Consider the following 10,334-nt stretch of genomic DNA (forward strand, 5'->3'; position numbering starts at 1 on the left):
TTTTGTCTGAGTCCATATGAACCAAGTGATCCTTTAATCTGTCTTACTGAGTAAATGCACCCTTCCTGAAGTAAGTGAGTGCTCTATGGAGTTAGGTGCTGAGCTGAGCTGCAGTCCTGGGTTATTTATTGCCAATTTGGCATCACCAACTCTCCTTTCTAAGGGTTCCTCTGTCATTCAGAAAAGTTGGGAGCTATATTTGCAGAACACCCTTCCCATATGCTTACAGGTTGGTTTACCAAGAAGTCCCTTCCCTTGCTGAAGATTTGGAAGGCTGAAACGAATGACAGGCTAAAGGGGGTTAGAGGCAGAAATGTGGACAGCCATGAGATTCTAAGAGGCTCCACCAGAAAGCCACTCCTTCATCACTGCAGACTGTGATGGTTGAAGAGAAATATCTAGAAGTTCAAGGACAATGGACAATGAACAGGAAACTGTTCAGCTGGGAGCTGAGCTGAGGTTGTCCACCGTGGCTTCGTTGACCTCAGCTTCCCCTAGTCTTCCAATGGTTGTATAGGCTTCTTGACATCTGCATTAAACCTTTTTAATTTGGATTATCTAGAGCAACCAGTTTTTCTTGACTAAACTCTGACTGATAGAATCATTCCCATGCTAAATGCTAACATTTTGATTATGACTTTTATTCTTATTGCTAAAGTATAATTTCAAAAGATATAATTAGGACACTGATGCAAATATAATATGAATATATGGCAAGGATTTTGTTCAACTCATTAGTTAGGTGGGGAAACAATTAGATATTAAGACCAGTTCAAACAATATTTGAGGAGCTAGGTATTTATAGACCATTTAATTTTAAAATGTTAAGATATTTGGGTTATATATAAAACTTGTTAATATCTTACAGAGCAATGCATAATAACATCTGGGGTTATATTTTCCACCAAATCATATGCCTTTCCATGGGACAAAAATCAACATGTTAAAGTAAAACTTCTGGGACCTTCAATAGATATTTTTTAAATTAGCATCATCATCATCATCATTTGCTATACACGTGATAGGTTATAGACACTACAGTAACATGTTCTCAAACATGTAATTGTCCTTTCAACAATTCTGTGAGGTGGATTTTGTCATCTCCATTTTAGAGATTTGGAAACTGAGCCCAGTGACCCCACCTGACCTCCTCAAGGTCATAGACTGAGTTAGAGCTGGGATTTAAATCCAGATTTGTCTCACACTGAGGCCTGTGATTTCCTCCTAGTTCACTATCACCTAATTAATTCAGATACTCCTCACTCTCTCTGTGTTAATTAATAAAATCAGCTTGGTGAATAACAAAGTTGAAAACTAAGCAAAGGAACATAACTGAATACAAAATATTATTACAAAAGATTAACGGCTTTGAAAAGTAAAAGCAGTATGAACTATGCCATGTAAACCTTAGGGGGATAAGGGCCTTAGATTATTCAAAAGATAAATGTATTTGGAAATTTTTTTAAATTTTTAATTTTTTTAATTATACTTTAAGTTCTATGGTACATGTGCACAACATGCGGGTTTGTTACATAGGTATACATGTGCCATGTTGGTTTGCTGCACCCATTAACTTGTCATTTACCTTAGGTATTTCTCCTAATGCTATCCCTCCCCGCTCCCCCGACCCCACAACAGGCCCTATGGTGTGATGTTCCCTGCCCTGTGTCCAAATGTTCTCATTTGGAAAAATTTTAACAACTGAGATTAAAAATCCAAACTTGCCATTTCCACCAGATTACTTTTTCATGGTCTGTGATGTGCCAAGTATAAAGAATAGGAGTAATATAAATGCAGGCTCATGCTCTTGAGCAGGCCCCAACCAAGCAGAGTCTCTCAAACTTGAATAGAGCATGGAACCTACTTAGTAGAGGGAGTGAGGGAGACAGAGTTCCCAGACTCTGAGCCCACGCCCTCTCATCCAAAAGTTTAGAGAGCACAGCTTGCGAGATTCATGGTCAAAATAGGCCTGATCATTTTTGGTGCTAGAATAAGATAAATTGTGTCTTTCAGTTAATATTTTTCTATTTGCAACATTCTCACTTCATCCTCAGCCAGTGTAAAAATCAAAGTTTTATTGTAGATTAAAGAAAATAAATGAAAACATGGACAAAAAAGATAAATGAATTAGTATGAGTTGTGGTTAAGGGCATAGACTCTGGAGTCAGAATGTCTGTGTTCAAATCCTGACTCTACTGTGTCCTGTGAAACTTTGGGTTGGTCACTCAACCTGTCTGTGCCTCAGTGTTGTAAATGTCCAGTGGGTTTACCTTGGCCACTGCCTAGACAGAGCCAATTAATCAAGACGGGAATTGCAATAGAGAAAGAGTGAATTCACACAGAGCCAGCTGTACAGGAGACTGGAGATTCATTATTTCTCAAATCCATCTCCCAGAGCTTTCAGAGTTTTTAAGGATAATTTGGTGCATGGAGGAAGGCCAGTGAGTCCAGAGTGCTGATTGGTTAGGTCAGAGACAAAATCATAGGGAATTGAAGCTGTCCTCTTTCACTGAGTGCGTTCCTGGGTGGGGGCCACAAGATCAGATGAGCCAGTTTATCGATCTGAGTGTTTCAATAAACTGGGTACCAGCTGATCCATCAAGTGCAGGGTCTGCAAAATAACTCAAGCACTGACCTTAGGAGCAGTTTAGGGAGGATTAGAATCTTGTAGCCTCCAGCTGCATGACTCCTAAATGATAATTTCTAATTTTGTAGCTAATTTGTTAGTCTTACAAAGGCAGTCTAGTCCCCAGGCAAGAAGGAGGTTTGTTTTGAGAAAGGGTTGTTAACATCTTTGTTTTACACTATAAAGTAAGTTCCTCCCAAAGTTAGTTCACCCTACACCCAGGAATGAACAAGGACAGCTTGGAGGTTAAAAGCAGATGCAGTTGGTTAGGTCAGATCTCTTTCTCAGTTATAAGTTTGCAATAGCTGTTTCATTGCCTTCATCTATAAAAACAGGACTAATAAGAATTATACCTCCGTTCATCAACACCAACATCTTTGCCAGGACCAAGATAGACCCCAGCGCCTTGGTGCAAAAGCTGGAGCTGGACGTAAGGAGCGTCACTTCCATCAGGAGAGGTGCAGAGGCCAAGACCGTTTTGCCCAAGGAGAAAATGAAGCTGAGGCGTGAGCAATGGTTGCAGAAAATCGAAGCCATAAAACTGGCTGAGCAGAAGCACAGGGAGGAGCGGAGGTAGAGGGCCAGGGTGGTGGTGGGGGACCTGCACCTGCTCAGGGGTGCCCTACCTGAGCTGCTGGGGCTTGAGGCTGGCAGCCGGCGCCAAGCCTGCAGCAGGGAGAGCAACAAGCCCTGGCCCTCAGAGCTCAGCCGGATGAGCGCAGCCCAGAGACAGCAGCTTCTCGAGGAAGAAAGGACTCGTTTTCAGGAGCTGCTGGCCAGTCCGGCCTACAGAGCCAGCCCCCTGTTAGCCATCGGGCAGACGCTGGCCCGGCAGATGCAGCTGGAAGATGGCGGCCAGCTCTGACCAGGGCAGCGGGCTTGCCACAACTCCTCGGGACACACGTGTGGGCCAAGTAGACAGCGCCGGCCCCTCAGAGACCATGGCCTGAGCCTGGTGGACGCCCTTCCCTCTGGTCGGTTGTGGGGCTCAATAAATGGCTCTGTGAACTTCCCCTGCACCCCCAGGGCCGTTCCCATGAGCTGCTCCCTGATTCACAGGGCTGGCCCCCCCCCGGGACAGCTGCCCCCGCTCTCCTCAGGACAACCAGCCACATCCCTCCACTGGGGGCCCCAGCCCCCACGCAGTCAGGGTGGACCGTGCACAGGGTTCGTGGGGACTGCAGTTGTGGAGGCCCCAAGTCCGTCCCTGAGCAGGCACTGGTGCCGCCAAGGTAGTCTCCTGGCTGTGTTGGGAAGGAATTGTGCCTGGGCGTGGCCCCAGCTGTGCCACCAGCCGCCCTGATTTGCTTCAGCCTCGGTTCCTGCTGCGACCCTGGTGGGATCCAGGAGCACTGAGGCCTGCAGGGGCTGGCGTGGGGGCTGGCTTGGGGCCCTCCCCACCTGGGTGTCTGTTTCCCTTCCAGTCTCCCCTGCCACCCTCAGTGACCAGGGACACAGATGGCCCTGGCAAGGCCCCCGGCCTGCTCCTTGCCTGTTGTCTGTACCCCCTGGGCTGCATCCCCCCTATCCCACCCATTGCCCTCACCCTACCCAGCTGCTCCAAACCCAGGCAGCCCACTGCCTTGCTCTGGGGACGGAGAGCAGAGGGTCCTTCTGCAGGGAGGAGACCCGGAGTGGGCCCAGCCCTGAAGTTCTTGCTGACCCGGAAGTGAGAGAGGTCCTCCTTTGTTGCTGGAAGCCCTGGGATTTGGGGGTTGGTTTTTGGACTGTGAATCAGTGACTGATCAGTTCTTGTTTTCAAGTTGTGGAAACCAAGGGGGTGGTGTGTCCCCAGGCCCCTGACGCCCAGCTTGGCTCCCCCTGCCCGAGCTCCCCCCGTCCCAGTGCTCTGCGGGGCCTCGCTGGCCCATGTCCTGCAGCAGAGCTGGGCAGGCTGGGTGTGGGGGTGCACCCCGCTGGGGGTGTCTGGGAAGTGCAGAGCAGGACCACTCTCAGCTCCCAGGTGGGGGCCCAGCACCCTGAGCCTTCCCAGGCTGCCTGGGGTGGGGGTGGTCCCAGGGACTCCAGGGCCTCCTGGCTCCAGGGCATGTGGGTGGCCCCTGTGCACAGCCCCTCTTGTTGTGAGCCCCCATGATCCGACCTCCCCTGGCCCTGCTGCCTGCTCAGGGTTCATAGCCCCAGCAGCCCCGCCAAGGCTGCCTGGAGAGTGGGTGGCCGAGGCGAGTTGGAGCCTGTGTCCCTTCTGTTCAGTGTCCTGGCCCTTTCCTGACACGAGCAGACATGGCATCCACAGAGACAGCCTGGACATCCTCCAAGGCCCCGGCCGATGGGACAGACAGGCGTACAGGAGCCACAGGCAGCAGATCCCATGCTCTCTCAGCCAGGGCCAGCTTGGCTGCCCAGCCCCAGCTCCTTAGAAAACGGGCTTCTGGCTTCAGAGGAGCTGGTCACAAACCAATGCTTGCGACAAAACCATTTTTGTGGTAGAGTGAGTGTTGGGAACAACGTCTGTGGGATGCACACAGCGAAGTGTGGTGGGGAGGTGGACGGGGGCAGCTTCCACTTTCTCCAGCATCCTAATCCCACGGTCTGGGTTTCTTGTGAAAAACCTGGCCGGGTGCAGTGGTGCACACCTGTAATCCCAGCACTTTGGGAGGCCAAGGCAGGCATATCACTTGAGGCCAGGAGTTCAAGACCAGCCAACATAGTGAGACCCCATCTTGACGAAAAAATACAAAAATTAGCCAGGCGTGGTGGTGTGTGCCTGTACTCCTAGCTACTGGGGAGGCTGAGGTGGGAGGATTGCTTGAGCGTAGGAGGCCATGGCTATAGTGAGCCAAGATTGCGCCATGGCACTCCAGCCTGGGTGACAGAGTGATCCTGTCTCTAAAAAATAAAAATTTAAAAACGCAAAAAAAAAAAAAAAAAAAAAAGAATTATACCTCATATATTTCTATGAGAATGAAATGAGCTAAGAGTCATAAAATGTTTGAAAAACTAGCTGGCTTAAATAAGTATTCTTACTTTTTAAATATCTGTTAATGAAGTATTAGTCAGTTTTTTTTTTTTTTTTTGGTAATAAGCTTGGGTGTTGACCCTAAGGAATCTTTTGCACTTAAGGTAGAGTTTGCCTATAAAAATCCAGCCTGTACATTTTGAGAAAAGGGATATCACACACTTGATTAGCTCTATGTGGTCTTTGTATCAGAAATTAAACACCAGCTGTTGTAAGAGATAAAGCCTGACATCTCAGTGGCTTATCAAAAAGAGATGTTTATTTTTCATAATGTAAAATTCAATCTGCAACAAGGATTAGGGCGAGAGTGGGATCTATGGTTGTATTAGTCTGCTTAGGCTGCCATAACAAAATACCATAGACTGTTTGGCTTAAAAAACAAAGCATTTTTAAATTGCAGTTCTGGAGGCTAGAAATTCAAGATTAAGATGCTGTCAGGGTTGATGTCTAGTGAGGGCTCTTTTCCTCGCTATCAGGGGAACCAGCACCCAATATTTCAACATAGGTTCTTTCTATTTTCCCTAAGTGTCGGCTGGTCTGTGAAATAAAGAGAAAGAATACAAAGAGAGAAATTTTACAGCTGGGCCCCTGGGGGTGTCATCACATATTGGTAGGACTGTGATGGCAACCATGAGCCACAAAACCAGCAAGTTTTTATTAGAGATTTTAAAAGGGGAGGGGGTGTACAAACAGAGAGTAGGTCACAGGGATCACATGCTTCAAAGGGCAATACATATCACAAGGCGAAGGCAAAATTAGAATTACTGATGAAGGTCTATGTCCCACTGTGCATGCATTGTCTTGATAAACATCTTAGCAGGAAACGGGGTTCGAGAGCAGACAACCGGTCTGACTAGAATTTACCAGGCTGGAATTTTCGAATCCTAGTAAGCCCGAGGGTACTGCAGGAGACCAGGGTGTATTTCAGTCCTTATTTCAACTGCATAAGACAGACACTCCCAGAGCAGCCATCTACAGACCTACCTCCAGGAATGCATTCCTTTACAAGGGTTATCAATTATTAATATTCCTTTCTGGAAAAAGAATTCAGCGATATTTCTCCTACTCACACATCTGTCTATAGGATCTCTGCAAGAAGAAAAATATGGCTCTATTCTGCCCGACCCTGCAGGCAGTCAGATCTTATGGTTGTCTTCCCTTGTTCCCTGAAAATCTGTTACTCTGTTCTTTTTCACGGTGCACTGATTTCGTATTGTTCAAACACGCATATTTTACAATCAGTTTATACAATAGTGGTCCTGAGGTGATGTACATTCTCAGCTTACAAAGATAACAGGATTAAGAGATTAAAGACAGGCATAAGAAACTATAAGAATATTGATTGGGGAAGTGATAAATGTCCATGAAATCTTCACAATTTATGTTCAGAGATTGCAGTAAAGACAGGTGTAAGAAATTATAAAAGTATTAATTTGGGGAACTGATAAATGTCCATGAAATCTTCACAATTTATGTTTTTCTGCCTTGGCTGCAGCTGGTCCCTCCATTTGGGGTCCCTGACTTCCCGCAACACCTAGCTCATAGATGGCTTCCTTCTCACTATGCCCTCACATCTTCTTGCCTCTGTGCTCTCAATGCTGGGCAGGGGGAGAGACAGCATGCTCTGGTCTTTCTTCTACTTATAAGGAGAAGAGGAGAGAAGGGTCTACATAGTCTTTCAGAGATTGAGGCTGAAAGGGGATCCACCATTTTCAGCATGGAGCTTCTGGGATCTCCCTGAGTGTCAATATTCAGTAGCAAGTGAAGAGAAAGAATTGTACACAGGAGGGTAAGTGGCTGAGGTCAGTAATCACTTCTTCCCACTTCCCACAGGCTGAATGCAGTTGCATGCCACCTAACTGCAAGGGAGACTGGGAAACACTGCCTACAGTGTGGAAAGAAATAAATCTTGTGAATAACTAGCTATTGAATAGTTCTGTTGAATCTTCCTCACAGTCCTTGGACCTCCTAGACATAAGGGGAAAAAAAGTGCACCTTTTCTTAACTCTTCCAGAGTGTTCTCTAGTTCATGCTACTTCAAGTTCTTTCCCCAAACTTTTCTCACCTATGTTTTCCTATAGGGCTATCTGACTCAGGAAGTTCATGGGCAATGTGTTCCTATAAAGAAGAAGGAGTGTAGGGCCACCTTCAGCTTATGTTTTAGCTCTAGAGGATGAGGGAAGAGCCAACGTGTGTCAGTTTGAGGATGGATGTACAGTGAGTAGTGAGGGGCTTTTTCCACCTTGAATGCATGAGAGCTCTTGAGCCCCTCCCACTGCACATTCAGAGTCACCAGATCTGTGCATGATATCTCTGCTTATACAAGAAAAGAGTCCCTGTGATTGCTCCATATTTTCTGTCATGGTAAGAATGAAGAGCAAGAGAGCTAGGATACGGCCCTAGAAAAAGGCAATGGCAAAGCTCAAATAAATGCCTTTCACCCCTACCACTATCTTTCCAGAAAACCCCATGTAAACCTTGAGCACACTGCAAAGTCATTGGACAGGTTTCTCTCCAGCAAGAAAGCCCCATGCCCCCTGCCAGTTCACTGGGGCCTCTCAGGCACCATTCTCAACATGAGCTATTGGTTGGGTCTGGTATGTAGGGGAGCTGCCAGTGCCACTGAAGTCACATGATAATTGTGGTCTCCTGGCCAGGAAGCAGCTGATCTAGCTTGGGGACAGGGCGGGCAGGATGTGCCATTGATTCCCTTGTGAGAAATTCCTAAGAACCTACTCTCCATCTGCAGTTAATTCTCCCAGGAGTATTAAGAGATTTTTTTTTCTCTTCTCTAAAGGGAACAAATAAAGGCCCAATTATTTTTCCAGCAGTCTGAGTTTAGAGTCTACAAATTCTAATTTTTTGTTTCCTGGAAACAGTAAAATTCCATTGCCATTTGTTTTCTTCTTTAAAATCCCCTTTACTGCACTTTCAAAGTAAGCTTTCCTCATAGCCCTGAAGAGCCTTTGTCTTTAGGTTGTCAGTAAAAACAAGTTGCCCCCTTTGACTCAGTTGGTTGAGATATAGTGTACTGAAATGCACCCAGCAGGCCATTGCCAAAGTTGTGGTTTTTCAATTTATGTTTGAGACAAAAGAGTCCAAGGAGAATTCCACTTTTGTAGGTTGCATAAGAGCCGACAAACAAAGCTGAACTGGATAAGAGTATAAAGAAAGTAAGAGAAGCAAAATGTGTGATAGAGGCCACAGATACTGCCATAGACAGTGACATGGTGACAAGGTGAAAAGGGGCTGCAAATTTACTAACTGGCTCCGTCCTTACTGAGAGCTCTGCACCATATCTCCTCCACACAGGTGCAGATTTTGCTTTTAGTTTTACAAAGATTAGAGCAAGAAAGAAGCTGCTTTTAAAACAAGAAAAAAATCACTTTCAGTGCACCATCTCGTATAATATTATATCCTATTGTACCCTGCTGTGGTTTAGGCATCACTGTATTCTCTCATTGTTTCATGTATATATTAAGAGCTAAATAAATGTCTGTTTCATTGAATGTAAGAGCTAAATGTCTGTTTCATCGAATAGTTCAGCTCTGCTCTCACCTCTTCTAATTAAACCAGCACCACATGCCACTTGCTACCTCCTGAACAATTACTACTTTTGTGTTTCTTCATTTATCCAACAAACAGCTCCAAAGATGGAACATTCAACTCTAACATAAATCCTGTTGCTTCCAGGGGCTCTGCGCCCATCCCCTTGTTATGCTACACCGACATTTAGACCTACTAGAAGGTAACTGTTTTTCATTTATGTGTCCTTACAGGTCCCAATAAGAGTCCCTGAAGAAAATAGGTACATTGCATACCCAACATCAATTACATTTATCTTCCTTCATATGCAAAGCATCGCATGTTTCCACATTCAAGAAACAAACTCATGAGTCATTATGGGAACACCATGACTTTTAGATTCAGACTGATCTATATTCAAATGTGGAACTGATTCCACATTACATGTCTAGCTGTAAAACTGGGAGTAATGTATGTATATGACCTTTGTAGATCTGTTTTTTTCATCAGAATAATAGCAATACTTACCTTGCAGGTTTGTTCTGAGAATTCAATGAGATGACACACATGCAGTGGGGCTGCAAATGTACTGATGTTAGAGTCAAAATGTGGGAAAAACAGGGGCCTTTTAGTGTTTTATATGCAGACTAGTCTTTGTAGACTTGCACCCCCATTGATAGTGGAGGCAGTCGTGCGATCTTGGTTTGATCTAGTAATTGACATGTCATTTAGTTAACACAATCTGTTTTAGATGCTTTTCAGACTTTCAGATTCTCTCTCCTACTCCTGAACTTCCCTGGAATGACACCAAGTTGTATGAGGGGTTTACTGTGTCCTTGTGATAGTGGAGAGAAAAAAAATTCAGATCATGTGGAATCTTTAGATGCCCTCTATGCCCAGCTGTGGACAGGCTGGTCCACCTCTCCTTGTCTGAGGATTGCTGAGCTCTGTCTAGCTCTGCCTATCCTTTTGGAGTGAAGCTTTGGCTTCCTGGAGTCCAAGGTTTCAGGCATTTGTGTGTATTCAAGTCCACCCCCACTTTATCCTATCCACTCTGACCCCAAGCTTCTGACAGTTGCCCACTCCTTTCTCAACACTTCCACATCCCTTCTGGAGCATTTGGGAAACCTTAAATCCCTGTCATAACAAGTGCAGACAATGGAGAGAGCCAGGGCTTCATCGTGGACTCACCATCTGAACCCATTC

The 10,334-nt window shown here is 45.7% G+C and overlaps 1 pseudogene; it reads left to right on the top strand.

Moving 5' to 3' along the window:
- Window positions 1–3,011: 3,011 nt before the first annotated feature.
- On the top strand, window positions 3,012–3,645 carry LOC134809232 (ribosome biogenesis protein SLX9 homolog; annotated as a pseudogene).
- The last annotated feature ends 6,689 nt before the right edge of the window (window positions 3,646–10,334 follow it).

Source organism: Pan troglodytes, chromosome 22 (assembly GCF_028858775.2).
Source record: "Pan troglodytes isolate AG18354 chromosome 22, NHGRI_mPanTro3-v2.0_pri, whole genome shotgun sequence".
Classification (NCBI taxonomy): Eukaryota; Metazoa; Chordata; class Mammalia; order Primates; family Hominidae; genus Pan; species Pan troglodytes.